Consider the following 19327-nt stretch of genomic DNA (forward strand, 5'->3'; position numbering starts at 1 on the left):
TGGCATTGAGGGCCAACATGTCCCAGAACATCTGTCTGGCTGTAAGTGAGATGTTCTCCCAGTTTCCTGGTGCTGCAGTATTTGCATCTCATTGAGCATCCCTACTTGTCTGTATTCAGAATACAGGGCTTCTATAGAGTGCATCAGACTTTAATATGACATCAGAAGTCCATGCTTCTCTTATAGAAACTTAAAGCAGATGTCACGCCTTTCCATGGCAAATGAACATATTCCACAATGTCCGTGGCGGAGCACCTCTTATTGTCATTGAGGGCTAACATGTCCAAAACATCTGCCTGGCTGTAAGTGAGATGTTTTTCTAGTTTCCAAGTTTCTTGGTGTATCACTGATGTCCTTCCTCCCTTGCCAACTAGCAAAGTCCCTGTACTTGCCATCTTCATGCAGAGCGGATTGCCAAGGGAAGGAACCTATGAGAGCAATGTACAGCAGGACACCAAATGCCCACACATCCAGACTATAGTGCAGCAGAAGGCTTTCTCCCTTACCCAGACTACATGGCTCAGGAGCCATGTAGGGGTTGTACCAGGACATTGCAGGGGTGAATGTTCCTTGCAGCCTTGTGAGACCAAAATCGGAAAATTAAACCCGATGACACTCCGGATCCATCAGTAAAATGTTGTCCAAATTGACATCGTGGTGTATCAGCCCGTGGCTATGCATGTAATCCAAAGCAGTGCATAACTGAGGTACACATCGCTTCAGCAGTTCTTCGTTCATACCAACCTGTGGGAAATTATGAGAGAATGATCAATAGGAGCTCATAACGAAATTAAATATTTTATCAGATTATACTAAATGTTTAGAAATGCAGCATGAGTACACCTCTTACTGTTACCAAACCTTTCTGTAATGTTTTATAAAGGACACATGAGGTGAAATCTGCATGTAAAGCTTTACTTATATGTGGAGCTTCTTCCACCACCTAGAAGTCTGTCTGTTCCGCTGAGCTTGTCGTGATAGTTTGCAAATTTGCAAGAGCACCTATGCGCTTCCGCAATTACACAGAATCCATTAGGTCAGCGATCATTGCGGAGAAGACTGAAGCAAAGCAGAACTGCAGCAAGGGACATAGACTTCTAGAAGCTGGAAGACACCTCAGGTAAGTAAAGCTTTATATGCAGATTTCACCCTCAGGCATTCTTTAAGATAAAAGCAGACATATAATTATATGTACTTGAATTTGAACTTCTGTAATTCTAGTAAATTACTTTTTTGGAGCAGAACCTTATTTTAGGTTTAATGTTATTACATTACCAGATCTATGCAGAATAATTGCATGCACACTCAGCTTGGGCTTTACCATGGACAGCATAGTCCCAGCTGGTGCCACTTCCTGGGCAAACACATACTCATTGCTGGTTTGAAACGCTACGTCGTATGTTGTGATAATGTGTGGATGGTGGCTGAGGGAGATGCCGTACTCCACCAGGAAGTTGTCCCTGGGAGTCTTCTCCTTTCTCAGAAATTTTACTGCAGCCATTTCTCCTGTTAAATGGAAGAATAAAGATGAATGTATCATTTTATAAAAACTTAGAGAAATAGATTCAAACTTAAAAAAATGTCAAATGTATTTTCCAGTTCGAAGACGTTAACCATTTTTTAACCACTACCTGGCTATTATCTAAAGTTCATCTGTTGGAAGTAATGTATGGAGGCCTGACCCAACTTTCTGGATTCCTTACTTTACTGGTTTTAATACTTAAGCTCTAAGACTTTGAATGACTAATGTATACCGTTTAGAGAGTTGCCATATCATTCCTTTATCCAGCCTATTGCTAATCCCCAGCTCTTCAAGGCAGCCTAGCACCCATTCCCAGCTTTTCAGCCAGCCTAGCACCCATCTCCAGCCAGCTGCGCACACATCCCCCGCTCTGAAGCCAGCCTAGAACCCATCCCCAGCCAGCTTGGCACCCATCCCCAGCTCCCCAGTCCACATAGTACCCATCCCCAGCTCGTCAGCAGCTTAAAACCCATCCCTTTGCTCCCCAGCCAGCCAAGCACCAGTCTCCAGCTTTCCAAGGCATCCTAGCACCCATCCACAGTTCCCCAGCCAGCCTAGCACCCATCCACAGTTCCCCAGCCAGCCTAGCACCCATCCACAGTTCCCCAGCCAGCCTAGAACCCATCCACAGTTCCCCAGCCAGCCTAGAACCCATCCACAGTTCCCCAGCCAGCCTAGAACCCATCCACAGTTCCCCAGCCAGCCTAGAACCCATCCACAGTTCCCCAGCCAGCCTAGAACCCATCCACAGTTCCCCAGCCAGCCTAGAACCCATCCACAGTTCCCCAGCCAGCCTAGAACCCATCCACAGTTCCCCAGCCAGCCTAGAACCCATCCACAGTTCCCCAGCCAGCCTAGAACCCATCCACAGTTCCCCAGCCAGCCTAGAACCCATCCACAGTTCCCCAGCCAGCCTAGAACCCATCCACAGTTCCCCATTGAGCCTAACACCCATCCCCAGCCAGACTGAGTACATACCCCAAGCTCCCCAGCCAGCCTCTACCTATCCCTAGCTCCCAATCAAACGCAGCACCAATCCCCACCAAGTCGGAAGACTCCAGCCTGAGCCTCCTCTGGCTCCAGTGTATGCTTGACTGACCTAAATGCCCCTGGGGCCCTCAGGCTGAGGCTCTTGCATGTTACCTTAAACTGACATTTGGCAAGCTACACGTCAGTGCAGAAATTCACTACAAAAAATGCGAACGGCATAGTACAGTAAAGTATGCTGAAGACAAAAACCTAAGCAATAAAAGGGAGGTTGGCGCAAAATATAAGGTGCGTAAAACCAAAATAGGAAGAGCTGTGTATTTGTTAATGACACACCGCTCGGAACACAGACAGCTAGACTTCTGTAGACCTTTCCTTCACCACCACCAAAATGAGCATGGTGTGCATGACTGCGGGGCCCCCTTCAGGTGAGGGGCCTGGGGCGATTGCCCCACTTCCCCCCCCACCCCACCCCCAAAGGCTGCCTCTGTGCTTGAGTACCAGGACAGTTTGTATTTACAATTTGACCAGTAGATAGTGTTATGATCATGTCTGCAGCATGTATTGTTGGCGGCAGTTTGATTGAAGACAAGCAGTTTTTTATGTCATTACATGCATTTGCTTGCATAGTTTGGTTTGCACTCAAACTAGTTGCTGACTCTATCTGCAGTCGCTCTGAAGTTAATGACAGTTTAATATGCTTTTGTGTAAACAAACATTGTCTGCTGCAATGGGGTGGCAATCCCTTTTATGCAGGCTGCATATCATTGTCTGCCTTTTCCTGCTGTCAGCCTGTGATTAATTACCATTCACTTGTGTGGGAATCTGCAGGTCTGCTCCCATTGGATGACCTCAGTATAAAGAACTGCTTCCTGCAATGCTTCATGGGCTACCATAGTCTCAGATTCTGTCTGTTACTCTGCTCGTGCCCCACCTCGTTCCTAGTCCGTGTGGACTGCGCTGACTCCTGCGAAGGGGTCAGCGAGTCCTCCTAGTTCTGCTCTTGTTCTAGAAGTTGTTACTTTGCTTGTCTTGTGTCATATATTGGTTCATCGCCAATATATACGCATACTTGCACATTTTGTTATTTTTCTTGTATTCGTGTTACGTTGATACATCAGTGTCGCTGATATATACGTACACGAACTGTTTATTTTCTGTGTTCAGTTAGTCAGCCTTCCAGCACGTTTTGGTAGGTTGCGCGTATCGTGATCACCCGTGCTGAGTTAGTATCCTGCTCCTGGTTCTGTTTGTGGATTGCGTTCTTCTCTGCGAAGAGATAGCGAATCCTTCTGAGTCCTGTTCCCTGTATTGCTCCAGTGCTAGTCAGTGTTCCTGCTTATGTCATATATTGGTTCATTGCCGATATATACATATGTTAGTCAGACGTTACAAATAGTTTCATTGATAGCTGTAATTGTAATACGCTAGGAAAACATACTTATTGTATATTTGTCTGTGTTACGTTCATCTATCTTGATCCTCCTATTTCCTGACTATCCTGTCCTGTCTTTGTGAGGCACGCCATCGCTGCAAGCATTGGCTGCCTCATTCCAGTCTGTCTTGTTGTGGACGCTTGCTGTCACTAAGTAGTGGCTAGTTAAGCAAGCGTTCATTCTGTCTACCTGTCCTGATCTCCTCAGTCCTGGTTTATGCGTCTCAGCACTACTTGCGCTGAGACGTTATTACGAAAGTGTTGTTTGTGGCTGTCGGATCTGCACCGGCTCTGTGCACCACAATCTCCTATTGGAGTCAGTCCTCCCCTCCACTATACTAGGGATAGCCTGTTTCCTTGTGCTGGTGTGTGTACCTCCTCCACGCCAGCTCATGCGTTGCATGCTGACTGTGGAGAATACACCTCCAAGCTTAACAGATATAGGTTGAATAAAAAACACAATGCCCTAGGGTTAGGGATAGGTAGCCAGAACACTGCCCTCCAAGCACAATATAGGCTGTAAGCCCCCCCCCCCCCCCGCATACAAAAACCCCCTAAAATAGTCAATTCCCCAGCATAGTCATCCGGAGCCACCCACACAATCCCATACAAATGTCTCTCTTAACACTATATCCCCTTGGGGGGAGGGGGTTGGGAGCACATACAAGGTCGCTACAGAGCCTTTCAAACTCCACAGGCTGCCATATCGATTTACCCTCTAGGCATCCACATGGACGGGACAGAAGAAAAGGAAAACAGTCCTGCTCCCTGCATATGTACAACCCCGTAAGTACAGCCCCCTTTCCATCCCACCTCCACAATGCCAATCCCTAAACAAACCAGCACAGGACCACAGCCACCAAGCCATACATCCCTTGGGTTCCATGATGCATCCAAGTTTTGCTCACTCATATGCAGGCACCGTGTGCCCAGGTCCAGCATTGCTGACCACAGGCGGGTAAGGCCCCTCCCTAAAAAGGCTTGGCACATGACATGGCAAACAGTACAACATACTACCCCACCCCCCAAACTGCACCACAGCGTTCCTGTTGTTGGAAAAAAAACACACAACCACAGTTAAGTTTGCCTACATGTACACAAGATACATCGAGAACATGAACGTTTCAAAGGGACATTCAAAGGAAACGAATTAAAAACACAGTATACTAACATTCAATGCATGCCTCATCATTGCATATTGTCAAAAAATTACACCAATGCATAAAACCTTTTGAGTCACAAGTATATTACGTAAACATACCTTATTATTATAGTAAAATTATTTAAAATACATGACTTAGCTGAAAATGAATATTACATATTAACCTCACCGTCAGTTCCCCTCAGAAGCTCACCATTTTCTTCTTACAGTGATCCCTTCCAGTTGCTGTTGGTAGAGTTGAGCTGAAATTTTCGAAATTTCGCGTTACTATAATTACGCATGCGAAATTTGCAATTACGGTGCGAAATTATGGTAGCGTAATTGCCATTAAAATCGTAATTGAAAATACCGTAAGCGTAATTTTCAATGCGTAATTTCGCATTTCGTTCATACCGTATTTTCGCGTTAGACCATAACGTAATTTCGTGTTATACCATAACGTAATTTCGCGTTAACCATAACGTAATTTCGCATTTCTTCGTAATTTTGCGATTTTCGTAATTACTTGTTAGCTATAAATATAAAACGAAATTACTTTCATTTTCAAAATTACAACGTATTTCTAATAGTAATTACTATACACAGGAAAGTGTCTGGGTATTGGAGATTGTCCAATCATATTACAGGCTTCTTTTGAGATACATCCTAAACAACTAATTGTAGTTTGACCCACCCTCCTAGTATATAATCTGGCAGCCATGTCAGTTTCACTTTGTGGGTTGTTGTTTCTGTAGAAGGAGTGAGAGAGAGCACATTGCAGAACTCCTATACACCATTTCTTTGCCTTTTCTTGCATTTTGTTTTATTTTAGTCATTGCTATAGACTGTGAGGAAGTTTATTTGTTTAACTATTTTAGGGCATTCAGACTGGGATTTTTTTGTTTCAGTGTTTATCAGCTATTTCAGACAGATAGAGACCCAGTGGTCGGCTCTGTCTGTGTTCAACAGCCAGTGATATATATATCTGTCTGTTTTTATCTTTAAAGAGAAACTCCAACCAAGAATTGAACTTTTTCCCAATCAGTAGCTGATACCCCATTTTACATGAGAAAGACAATGATTTTCACAAACAGACCATCAGGGGGCGCTGTGTGACTGATTTTGTGCTGAAACCCCTCCCACAAGAGGCTCTGAATACTGCGGTACTGCTGGCAAACTGCCACAATGTAACAATGTTCAGAGACAGGAAATAGCTGTTATTAGCTGTCTAACAGACAGAGCAGCTAGAAACAGCTAAATAACCTGCCCACAGTAAAAATGTCACCATGTAATACATGTCAGAATGTGAATCTGCGAGAGGAAAGATTTTACAATGAGCAAACACTGACTAAATCATTTATACATAATTATGGTAAAAAATGAAGCACTTTTTTTACTACATTATTTTCACTGGAGTTCCTCTTTAAGTACTTGTTTTAAGTGTCAGTAACAGGCAGACACGACATAACCCCTGTATGTAAGTTCTGTTTTTCCACTGAGCCAGTGGAAGTTATTTGGATTTATTTTCCTTTTTTTTTTTTTTTTCTAATTTTCATTTTTTGTACTTTTTAAATTGTTTTATTTAATTTAATTTTGCTAGTTTTATTTTTTTCCAACAATTTCTATTGTACTGTTGCCCATCCCCTACAATAAAGTTCTATCTGTGTTACTACTCCCCAAAACTTTAGTAACATGTCTGAAAGACGTGGTGATCGTGGCATAAGCAGGGGAAGTACTGCTAGAAGATTTCTGTTCGGTGATTTGTCAGGCAGGGATCAGCCAGCCTCAGGCAGGGGACACTCCACATCAAATGTGGGACAATCAGTGACAGGCAGGGGAGGGTCTGATACAGGCAAGGTACAATCTGCACGAGCCAGGGGACAGTCCACAGCAGGCAGGGTTACATCATCAGCAGGTAGAGTCGGCTCAGCTGCAGCAGGTGCTGGCCACTCAGCATCAGGCAGTTGTGATGAACCACCAAAAAGAGGCTTAAACCTAATGCGGTCCTTTTTATCTTCAAAGGCACCACAGCGCATTGGTGAAAGACAGGCTGATGAAATTGTGGCCTGGGTGACAAGGGACACTAGTAGCCAGTCCCCTAATGACGATTCACCTAGCAGCTGCAGTACCATGAGTATCACACCCATGCCTGCTCAAAAAGCTGGCCCCAAAACTCCTGTACCTGAGGAGTCTGCACTGTTATTTGATGACCATATTTCCAACCTTGTGGATGAAGCTCTTCAGCAGGCAGACATAAATCTGCCTGATGGCCAGAGTTTACTGGAGGTTGATGTTGAGGAGAATGCTAACCTTGACATCACGCATGCAGTCGTAGCAGGTGATAATGAGAGCATAGCGTGCAAACCCAATAATCCATTGCAGCTGTCAAGGGAGCAAAATTTAAACCCGGTGGAAGTCTCCCCGCAACAAGTTCCTGCCTTTGGTGTTCATGATGAGGGGGTGGGCTCTGAAGAGGGAGACAGTGATGATGAGGTCTTGGATGAAAATTATAACCCTGACTGTGATGCCAGTTCTGATGAATCCAATCGGCAGAGGAGGAAGCGGGTGCATCGGCGTATTATGGCGTCTCAGCCTAGTGCCCACACGGTCTCCTCTGGTAGTGTAGGTGCAGCAAACAGTAGGCAGCAGCCGCAGACAGAGCCTTCATCTGAAGGCACCCTCTCCCATACTGGAGGGCCTGGGACTGTAACCTCATTAAAAAAACCTTCACAGAAGAAATCACCAATTTGGAAATATTTTACCGTCTCAAACGTTGATCCTCTGTCATTTGTACTATTCCAGGGTGCGATGTCAGGATGCGCAGAGGGAAAAAATTGTCAAACGTGGGAACAGGTGCACAACACTCCCACCTAAAAAACTACCACAAGAGGCAGTATAACCTTATCCAAGAAGTTCTAGAGGGCAGAAAAAGCAAAGAGTAATACTGTACAGTCCCATTCGCCGACGCCTTCCCTTTCTTCTCCAGCGTCTGACATTGTCCCGCCTCTTCCAACTAGGTTTCCCTCTGCAACACAGTCAGGTGACAGAGGCCAGACCACATCCTCCTCCATTGCACGATCCTCATCATCTCGCAGCACCCAGCCCTTGATCAGCGAGGTAATGCGACCGACAAGGCCACCACTTCCCTCCAATCGTAGAATCCGTAGGCTAAATGGCCTATTGGCACAGGCTATGGCCCAGCAGCTGCTGCCCTACTCTATTGTGGAGGAGGGGTCCGCTATTCGCCAATTACTTGAGTATGGAATACCAGAATGGCGGATCCCAAGTCGCCATTATTTTTCTAAGACCGGGGTCCCTGCTCTGTATCAACACACGCTGGAGAATGTTACCCTGTCACTTGATCATTCAATAGGTGACAGGGTACATTTCACCATGGATGGATGGAGCAGCAGCCACGGGCAGGGACATTACCTCTCATTCACTGCGCATTGGGTCACCCTCCATAATCAAGAGGAGGGTTCCGGTCCTGGGCCTGTCAGTGATCTGGTTTCACCACCTTGTGGTGTCAAGGGGAACAGTTGTGCATTTCCCTGTGCCAATGTCTCTACTGGTACTGTAACCCCCACCCCCGCTAAGTGAGCACGCTGTTACACCAATGTGGCTCACCGACGCTGTCAGGCGGTGCTCCAGCTTGTGAGTGTTGGGGAACACAGACTTACTGCAGTCAACATCCTTTCCATGCTACAGCAACAGGTGCAGAAGTGGCTAACCCCACGAAGACTGCAGATTGGTCACGTCGTTTGTGACAATGCTGCAAACCTGCAGGCTTCCCTTAGAAATGGCAATATCACTCATGTGCCTTGTTTTGCACATGTACTTAACCTAGTGGTTCAGCGATTTTTGCGATCCTACCCAGGCCTGAGTGATTTGGTAAAGACTGCAAGGAGTATCGCTCTTCATTTCAAAAATTCCTCAGTTGCCAACACATTGTTCACTCAATTGCAGCGACGCCATGGCCTGCCCCCCCACAGGCTCATGGTATATAGTCCAACAAGGTGGAACTCCACCCTCCACATGCTGGAGAGGTTATGGGAGAAGAAAAAAGTAGTAACTGAGTACATCCTGGAGCAAAGCACCCAGAAATCAGGTGCAAGTGCAACACTCAGATACATCACTAGGGAAGAGTGGCATATGATCCATCAGTTCTGCTATGTTTTGGCTCCATTCCATCAGGCTACTCTGATAGTGAGCAGTGAGCAAGTCAGTATTAGTAATGTGCTCCCTCTTGTGTTCATTCTGGATGAGTCACTCACTAGCCTGTTGACAGCTGGAGAGGATGCCCTTGCTGCGATGGAGCAACAACACTCACTCCAAAGCAGCCAGTCTCAGCCACAGGTGGAGGATGAGGATGTAGATGTTGTGGAGGATTTCCTGGGGGTGCTTGAGCATGATGAGGAGGGAGAGCAGAGTAGTGCGGCATCTCTGGTTCATGGTTGGGGTGAAACTGTAATGCAAGATGAACATCAGGATGATTTTACAGTTTTAAGTACACGTGGGGAGGATGTGGAGGAGCAGGCTCTGGTCTTCCCAATGGCTGGTCACATGATAAGATGCTTCCAAAGGGACCCCCGGATACGCAATATTAAGGAGAGGGAAGAGTATTGGTTGGCCACCCTCTTAGACCCACACTGCAAGGGTAAGCTTGTTCAATTCATTCCTTCCAGCCGGCAGGAGGAGAGGATGGGTGAGCTACAGCAGGCCCTCGTCCAGCGTCTGTTAGCGGCTTTTCCAATGCCTCAAAGCCCAGCTATCCTCACTCATCCCACGCAGCAGGTGTCTGTGCCAAGCAGAGCCAGTAGACCAGGAGACCTGTTTGGTGCCATGAGGCAATTTTATGGTTCAGATCAGCCTGCTGCAGCAGCAGCAGTACCAGGAAGTCGGGAGCAGCGGCTTCATCGTATGGTTGCTGACTATATGGGGTCACTCAGTGCACCAGACAGCATGCGCACAGAGGACCCCATGGAGTATTGGGCCGCCAGACTTGATACCTCTCGTGAGCTGGCTCAGTATGCCCTTGAACTCCTTTCATGCCCACCTTCCAGTGTCATATCAGAGCGGACATTCAGTGCGGCAGGCGGTGTGGTCACGAATAAGCGATCCCGTTTGTACACGGATTCGGTGAACAGACTAACATTTCTAAAAATGAACCAGTCCTGGATTGCCAGTGACTACTTGGGTTGTCCTGTCATATCAAGGGACAGAATGGGTGCACATTAAATTCCCTCTCCATCGCTAGTCCTGTTTTTATTCTTAGCAGTGTTCCCACCATTAGGAAGCTTAATAATGGTGTTGTCCTCACCATATCCATATACCAAAAAGCAGCTTTGGTTCCCACCATCAGGATTCACTGCCCCGCCCCCCCCCACCACCACCACCACATAAACCATAACTATAGCCTGTTGCTGTCATTCATCTCAGTGTTACCACCATCAGGGTGCTCTGCTGAATACAATTTTCTACAAAAACCTGCTGCTGTCTTTCATACTAGTGTTTTGTTGCTACTCCCCTCTCATTGCTAAGATTAATTTTTTTTTTCACACTTTTGACAAATGTCCTGGGAATGAGGGTGATGGTCTATGTCTAGGCTGAGCCGCTGCTCCCCTCTTTGTGTCACAGATTAATAGTCTGTTAATTTACACTATGTGTCCTGGGAATGAGGGTGATGGTCTATGTCTAGGCTGAGCCGCTGCTCCCCTCTTTGTGTCACAGATTAATAGTCTGTTAACTTACACTATAAGTGTCCTGGGAATGAGGGTGATGGTCTATGTCTAGGCTGAGCCGCTGCTCCCCTCTTTGTGTCACCGATTAATAGTCTGTTAACTTACACTATAAGTGTCCTGGGAATGAGGGTGATGGTCTATGTCTAGGCTGATCCGCTGCTCCCCTTTTTTGCTAAGATAATTAGTTTGTTAAATGAGTCCAGAAATGTCATTAGAATGAGGGTGATGGTCTAGGCTGAGCCGCTGCATCCCACTGTTGTTTATGACTGTTTTTTTTCTTCTTCTATATATCCGGTTTGAAGTTGTTTATTAAGCACATAGAATTAAAAAAAATAAGATTAAAAAAAAATAAAAATAAATAAAAGACGAAAAAAAAAAACAGAAAAAAAATAAATTAAAAAATAAAAAATAAACTGGGCATAGCTGCTACCTCCACGTGGTGCCTGGTGGAAACGGCGAAAGCTGGCAAAATGCAGTATCAAAATACAGCAAAATTTTCCAATTGTGTCAGGAGAAAAATGTGTCTATACAATGTCTGTAATGTATATAGTCATGTACCATGTATAACATACCATATCGCCGTAGACAGCTGAAGGGGACAACAAATATTTCTCTGCCCAGGGCAACCACGACCCTAGAGCCGCCCCCGCTGTACATTTTGTACTCCGATATTTCTTCACATCGATTTCTCCACCATCAGGGTGCTGTGTTTTAAAGAATGTTATCCAGAAACCTGCTGCTTATTGGTTGAGATGATGTGTGGCCAGCCATGGTTGTTGTAATATTGTATTTAAACATGGTCATTCAGTGATTCAGTGCCTGTTATAGTATGTAGCTGGTGCTGTGCTGCTGGGTGTGGTCTCATTATCTTTTCTTGTTGCTGAACCTTGCCTGTACTTGTATTACCTTTGAGGCTGCATGTATTGATCTCAGAATTGCCTTTACCTATCCTGTGATTGACCCCTTGTGTACTGCAATACCTCACCTGTGTATGACCCTGAATTCTTATTGGTTTAGCCCAGTCTTACGTTTTTGTACCTAAATTACCTGATGTACTGTGTATGCCCCTGGCCATGTTTATGACCTTTCCTGACCATTTATCCCCGGATTCTGTGGTTTTCCTTGTCCTTCAACCTATCAGCCTTTGCACATTGCACACTCATATATATATATTTGAAACCTTGAAATTATCATAAAAATATCTTGTGTTATTACCAGAGGGTTAAAGGACAACTGTAGTGAGAGGTATATGGAGGCTGCCATATTTATTTCCTTTTAAGCAATACCAGTTGCCTGGCAGCCCTGTTGATCCTCTGCCTCTAATACTTTTAGCCATAGACCCTGAACAAGCATGCAGCAGATCAGGGGTTTCTGATATTCGTGTCAGATTTTTTTACAAGAATAGCTGCATGCTTGATTCTGTTTTGATTCTGATACTACTGCAGCCAAATAGACCAGCAGGGCTGCCAGGCAACAGGTTTTGTTTTGAAGAAACACATTTATCAGCCTCCATATACCTCACTACAGTTGTCCTTTAAGCATGGTCACTGTGTCCAAGGCGATGTTCCTATCTGCCTCTGGAATTTTTTTTATTTGTACACTGCCTGCTTCTCCTGCATTATGGTGGTGATGACCACTCTGACCGAGCCGATGCTCCCCCCCCCCCCCACTGTTAGTTTATGCGATATATGTACCACTGCCTCATCTCCACTTCAAATAACAAAAAGAGGCTAAAATTAGCACGAGCTCACCAAAATTGGACAGTTGAAGACTTGAAAAGTGTTACCTGGTCTGATGAGCCTCCACAGAGTCGGAATGTGGCGTAAACACAATGAGAACATGGATCCATCATGCCTTGTTACCACTATGCACACTGTTGGTGGTGGTGTAATGGTGTTGGGGATGTTCTCTTGGCACAGTTTAGGCACATTAGTGCCAAATGGGCATAGTTTAAATGCCAGTTCTGAAGGCGAAAGGGGGTCAAACACTGTATTACTATGGTGCTCCTAATAATCCTTCAGTTAAATGTATACTGAGAAGTGACAACGATCTCTATGCTCTAAAAGATACACAACAGTATAATAACCTTTAAACAAAATTGTTAGCACCGCTTTGTGAATCAGGCCCATTGTGTAAAGAGGAACTCCAGTGAACATTTTTACTGTTGGCAGGTGATGTAGCTGCTGCATGGTTTTTGGCAGTTGGAAACAGCTGGAAACAGCTATTTCCCACAATGCAGCAAGGTTCACAGACAGGAAACTGCCAATAGTACGTACTTTTCTTGTTTCTTGTGGGAGGGGTTTCACCACAATATCAGCTACACAGCACCCCCTGATGGTCTGTTTGTGAAAAGGAATAGATTTCTCATGTAAAAGGGGGTATCAGCTACTGATTGGGACAAAGTTCAATTTTTTATAACAAAAAAAACTATTTACAATACAAAAAAAAAATTATGCATCAGGTCTCCCCCTGACGCCCATCAGCTGAGCAATCAGCTCCTCATGCCGGGCGGACCTTTCTCGCAGCTCCAGGACCTGCTGCTTTAGAATGGGAATTTCCCGCACCTTCCTCCTCAGTCTCCGCAGTTCTCCTCTCACCCTGAGGTGAGAGGCTAGAGAAACTGTTGAAAAAATTGGGAAAATAGGTTAACCAGTTGATATACAATGATTATACTTTTTATATTCTTATTATTATTATTATTATTTATTGTATTTATAGAGCGCCAACATATTACGCAGCGCTGGACAATAAATATATACAATGATACAAGGATGACATACATAGGGTTATACACATAGAACAAAGTTATACATACAAATTGTACAAAATACATGATCATGCAATATGGGCTGGTTAGGTAGGCCCAGTAATACAAGTACAGGCTGTCATAGGACAGGAGCACATGATCCTGTAGATTACACTAGGGAGTGGAGGACCCTGCCAGAGGCTTACAATCTAAAGGGAGGGGTGGAAACACTAGGGGGGGCTGTTAAATATTCCTTAGAGAGTTACTGTGTGGTAGGAGGTGGGTAGGCCATCATAAAGAGGTGGGTTTTGAGGGCTTGCTTGAATGTGTTGAAAGAGGGAGCAAGTCTGATGGGTGGTGGAAGGGCATTCCAGAGGGTGGGGGCAGCTCTTGAGAAATCCTGCAGGCGGGCATGGGAGTGTGAAATGCGCGGGGTGGTGAGGCGAAGGTCGTTGGAGGAACTGAGGGGGCGACCTGGTGTATACTTGTGAACAAGCTGCGAGATGTAGGTAGGGCATGTTTTGTGCACAGATTTATACGCCAGGCATAGAATCTTGAAACTTATCCTGAGACGGATAGGGAGCCAGTGCAGGGATTCACAAAGGGGAGATGTGGATGCAGAGCGGTGGGAAGAATGGATGAGTCTTGCAGCCGCGTTCATCACTGATTGAAGGGGGGCAGTGCGTTTCAGGGGGAGGCCAGAAAGGAGTGAGTTACAGTAATCAAGGCGGGAGATGATGAGGGCATGGATGAGCAGTTTGGTCGTGTCCGGGGTTAAGAGGGCATGGATGAGCAGTTTGGTCGTGTCCGGGGTTATATGAAACAATACCACCATTACACTAATAAATTTAGTTAATCATGTGATTGATATAATGTGTTTGGTTTGGTTTCTTTGGGGAAAAAAAAATAACCTGTTATGCATAGCTTACACAATAACATTTAGGGCCCGTTTCCACTAAAAAAGTGATGCTGATGCGGCTACCTTGTCGTATGAAATCACTTCTGCTTTCCTTCACATCACTTCTGCATCTCCTGATGAGGAAGTGAATAGAGGAGATGGGACACGGGCGCAGGCAGATGCAGCTGTGCGAGAATCTGTAGCATGCTCCACATTCTTGGATCACTACACCGCTCCGCATAACCCGCATGCAATGAAAATTGTTCCACTACCATGCATTGGTTTCAGGACAGCCGTGGTGGTATGCGGCTATGTAGCCACATCGCACTTAAAGGATACCCGAACTGAAATGTGACATGATGAGCTAGACATGTGTATGTACAGTGCCTAGCACACAAATTACTATGCTGTGTTCCTTTTTTTTCTTTCTCTGCCTGAAAGAGTTAAATATCAGGTATGTAAAGGGCTGACTCAGTCCTGACTCAGACAGGAAGTGACTACAGTGTGACCCTCCCTGATACGAAATTCCAACTATAAAACACTTTCCTAGCAGAAAATGGCTTCTGAGAGCAAGAAAGAGGTAAAAAAGGGGAATTTTCTTATCAGTGAGGGTCACACTGTAGTCACTTCCTGTCTGAGTCAGGACTGAGTAAGCCTTTTACATACCTGATATTTAACTCTTTCAGGCAGAGAAAGAAAAAAAAGGAACACAGCATAGTAATTTGTGTGCTAGGCACTGTACATACACATGCAATAAATACTCCTGGTGCACAAGTCATTAATTTTAAGCAAATACTCCCCGTTGAGTTTGTGTTTTGATACATGAAAATAAAGATGATAAGCTTTTAGAGAACTTGGGTGTTCTTTTTTGACTGTACATACACATGTCTAGCTCATCATGTCACATTTCAGTTCGGGTATCCTTTAATGGAAACAGGCCCGGACTTGATACCAAATGTGGGATATTAATTATAAAAATTTTCACCATATTGGGGTGATCTGTGGCGTGCCGCTCGCCGTTGGCTGTGGTGGGAAGGCCCTGGCGAGGAAGATCTGGAGCAGCTGGGCCCGGCCACTCTGCGGTGTCGCCGCTGGCCCTGGGGCTGTGCAGGGGGTGGTGGAGCATTTCCAGCTGTAATTAAAAATACATAATATATTGTGAAACATATTTCATAAAATGGATAAAAGGGATTAAATTTTTAGTCGAAGTACAATTATTTTTATTAGTACTTTCAAAAATCAATAGAAAAGACCCTACTTTATTTAAATCCTTATGACCAGCCAAGCATTGGGGGAAACACATAGTACTTATAGTACACGCCTCCAATGAATGTGGCCAGGCAATTTGCATGACAACGTATGCAAATTCCTCTGCAAGCACAAGCTGCAAAACTGACAGAAAATCCTCCAGGACGACCAATTGTTTCGGCGATTGGGAGCCCTACTCAGCGTTTGGGACAGTATATAGATAAAAAAGTCTGCCCATTGGTCCAGGCGCTACCTTCTTACATACAGGACACGCGTGATGTCCTGGGTGTTTTGGCCGGTTTCGAGGTGCCCCCGGGGTCCGTCCTTGTCGGGATCGATGTGGAGTCTCTCTACACGTCGATCCCACACGAGGAGGGACTCCGGGCAATGTCCTTCTTCCTCCGTGAGCGGCATCCCTCTGCAGTGACCCATAACGCGTTCATTGTGGAGGCCATGAGATTAATACTTACTAGAAATTGTTTCATATTTGATGGCCAATTCTATCAGCAACTACGCGGAACATCGATGGGGGCGTCGTGTGCACCGGCCTATGCATGTTTACATTTGGGACTCTGGGAACGGGAACAGGTTTATCCCAGCCCGGAGTTTGGTGCACACGTCGCCCTCTGGATTAGATTTATCGATGACTTGTTGATGGTCTGGAAAGGCACTATTGAGGAATTGGAACAATTTATAGTTAATCTAAACGGTAACACCAAGAACATTCGTCTGACCTTCTCCTTTGGGAGAGAGATCCCATTCTTGGATCTCCTCCTTAAGGTTGAGGGTCAGGCGATTGTAACAACATCATACCGCAAGCCGTCGGCCGGCAATACGGTACTTCATGCAACTAGCCATCATCCATCTTCCTTAAAGAAGGGAATCCCATATGGGCAGTTCCTCCGCCTTAGGAGGAACTGCTGCAGGGATGATGACTTCAGGAAAGAAGCACGCAATATGTACCGGCGGTTTCGCGAGCGCGGATATCCGCATTCGATATTGCGGAATGCTTTGCGGCGAGCCTGGGATTTGGACCGGCAGGAATTGCTGGCCCCCAGGGGGATGCCGCGTAGTGCGGAGGAAGATGGACATATGCGCCTTGTGACTGGCTTTGGGGCCCATTGGAACAATTTGCGGGAATTATTGAGCAGATTTTGGCCAATACTCACCTCTGACAAAGAAATTGAAAAAATAGTTGGTCCACGGCCACTTTTAACTGCTAGAAGAGCACCTAATTTAAAAGATCGATTGGTACACAGTGAACTGCAAAAGAATCCAGTGACATGGTTGGACAGCAGAAGGCCCACAGGGATGTTTAAATGTTCCAAGTGTAAGATGTGTCCCTATGTTGATCATACCAGTGTGTTTTGTGATAGCAGTGGCAATAAAGAATTTGCCATTAGATCCTTTATAAATTGTGACACCAAAAAGGTAGTATACATGATACAATGTCCTTGCGGACTAAAATATATTGGTAAGACCAAAAGGGCACTTAAAGAAAGGGTCTTGGAGCACTTTGGAAAGATAACTAAGGGGAAATCAACAGGGGTCATTTATGACCATTATAGAGAGTGCCATCAGAATAGCCTAAGGGGTACCACAGCTAAGGGAATCTACAATTTAAAAATATCAAATAGACGTGGTGACTTTGATGACATACTTTACTGTAAGGAAGCGATGTGGATCTTTAAGCTCAGTACAGTGACACCTAGAGGGCTAAATGCTGAATTAGATTTGTCCCCTTTCCTTAGAGCGAATAGATATTGAGACACTGAACTAAGAATACTGTTCTGAGCAAAATTAGTATCCATCATGGGGCGTATCTGTTTTTGTTTTGCATAGATATTGGTTAACACTGTGATGAAATGGGTAAAGTATGTGTACGGATGGATCCGCAGTGATTGACAACTGTGCCTTTAAGGATAATATGTGCCTTAGTGATGATCAATTAGGTCTGATATGCAAGCACATAACAGGAATTGACCTGCGTGGTAAGGCAGAGTGGTCTTTGGTGATGAACCATATCATAAATTGCATGCATTGTTTTTGTCTCTTTTTTTTTTTGTCTCTTTTTTCTTGGGTCTGCTGTCATCTACTATGGACATATAATTCGCAGATATGGCATGTTCACTAAAAGTAACTGACATAAGTGGAGAACTTTTGTGGTATATGGACTCAAAATATGAGTACAGATATGGCTTGCTTGTAATATGGCAGTATAAAAGAAGCTGGCTTACAGTGCGATATGTATATATCAGGCCGCACCGCACACACCTGACATAGTGAGAAGGAATGGTGAGCATGACAACGGAGATGCGGTGGGCGGAGCCTGAAACCACTACATAGGAGGTGACATTCGCTAGCTAAACCACACCCTGATGAAACGTCCAATTGGGACGTGAAACGCGTCGGTGGGCGGAGCTGACGCGGCTGCGTGCACCGCAGCATCATCCACACACGTGAAGTACGGAAGTCCGAGCTGGCGTCCTCCGTGCAGGGGAACTGCGGCATGGTGGAGCTAACAGTCTCATGCTCCCAGGCCAATCAATAGAACCCTGTTACAAAAAGGACTAGTGGGCCAGCGGAAAACTCCGGGATGAAATACCTACAACCGACATGGGTGAGATCTACCCCTATTTACATTGATCAAATGGCTGCATTCAAGTTCTGGGAAACATCATGATGAACTGAACTATTGGGAAGAATTCATGTTGATACAAAGGGGGGCCCCCATGTCTATTATCTAGGCACATGTATGTGTGGTGAATGAATGCGCGGACGTGATTGAGTACAGCGGGATTAATGTCTTTTGGCCAGACATGTTTTGCTCTTATGCTCAATACAGTATACTATCAATATTGGAACGCAGCTAGCGTCATATTTGTTATCCGCAGTATTTGTTTTTATGGGGATTGTTTTGGGGAATATAGTGACCTATGGCTATGATGTCTGAGGATTGGTGTCTTTTTAACATATTGTTATAATAAACGTGACTTGGTAAACTTTATGAGGCTGTGCAACCATTTCAATTGCTTTATATATGTCCATGATTCAGGTTGGCCTCATCTCCATATCAGGAGTAATAAGTCCCAAGCAATTAATGACACTGCTTTTGCTCTAATATATTAGAAGGTCTCCTTTCCAGAGTCCTGCAGCATGCAAACCTAAACAATGGTCAAAAGGCTGCCTGCCTGCGCAGGCAGCTAAGCGGATTCTCACACCAAGCCTATAGGAGCATCAGAGGTGCTGCACAGAAGAATGGGCAAAATTTGACAACGATAGGTCTGCCAAGCTTGTGGCATCATATGCAAAAAGACTTAAGGCTGTAATTGCAGCCAAAGGTACATCAACAAAGTTTTGAGCAAAGGCTGATAATACATAAGTACAAGTTATGTCTTATTTTTTTTTCAAAGTAATTTTTTTTAATAACTTTTTAAAAAGCTCAAGTAAACTTTATCAATATTGTCCTTATGGCGCGTTGTGTGTAGAATTCAGAGGGAAAAAAATAGTCATTTTGGAAATACGTGCGTAACAAGATGCACTGTATTATATACACACACTTCTATTATAATAATCACAGCCAATGGCATTTTGCATAGGATCAATAGA

The 19327-nt window shown here is 44.9% G+C and overlaps 1 pseudogene; it reads right to left on the reverse strand.

Annotated features, from left to right (window-relative positions):
* Nucleotides 1-264: 264 nt before the first annotated feature.
* Nucleotides 265-1501, reverse strand: LOC137544348 (serine/threonine-protein kinase SBK1-like; annotated as a pseudogene).
* Nucleotides 1502-19327: the final 17826 nt, after the last annotated feature.

Source organism: Hyperolius riggenbachi, chromosome 1, assembly GCF_040937935.1.
Source record: "Hyperolius riggenbachi isolate aHypRig1 chromosome 1, aHypRig1.pri, whole genome shotgun sequence".
Lineage (NCBI taxonomy): Eukaryota > Metazoa > Chordata > Amphibia > Anura > Hyperoliidae > Hyperolius > Hyperolius riggenbachi.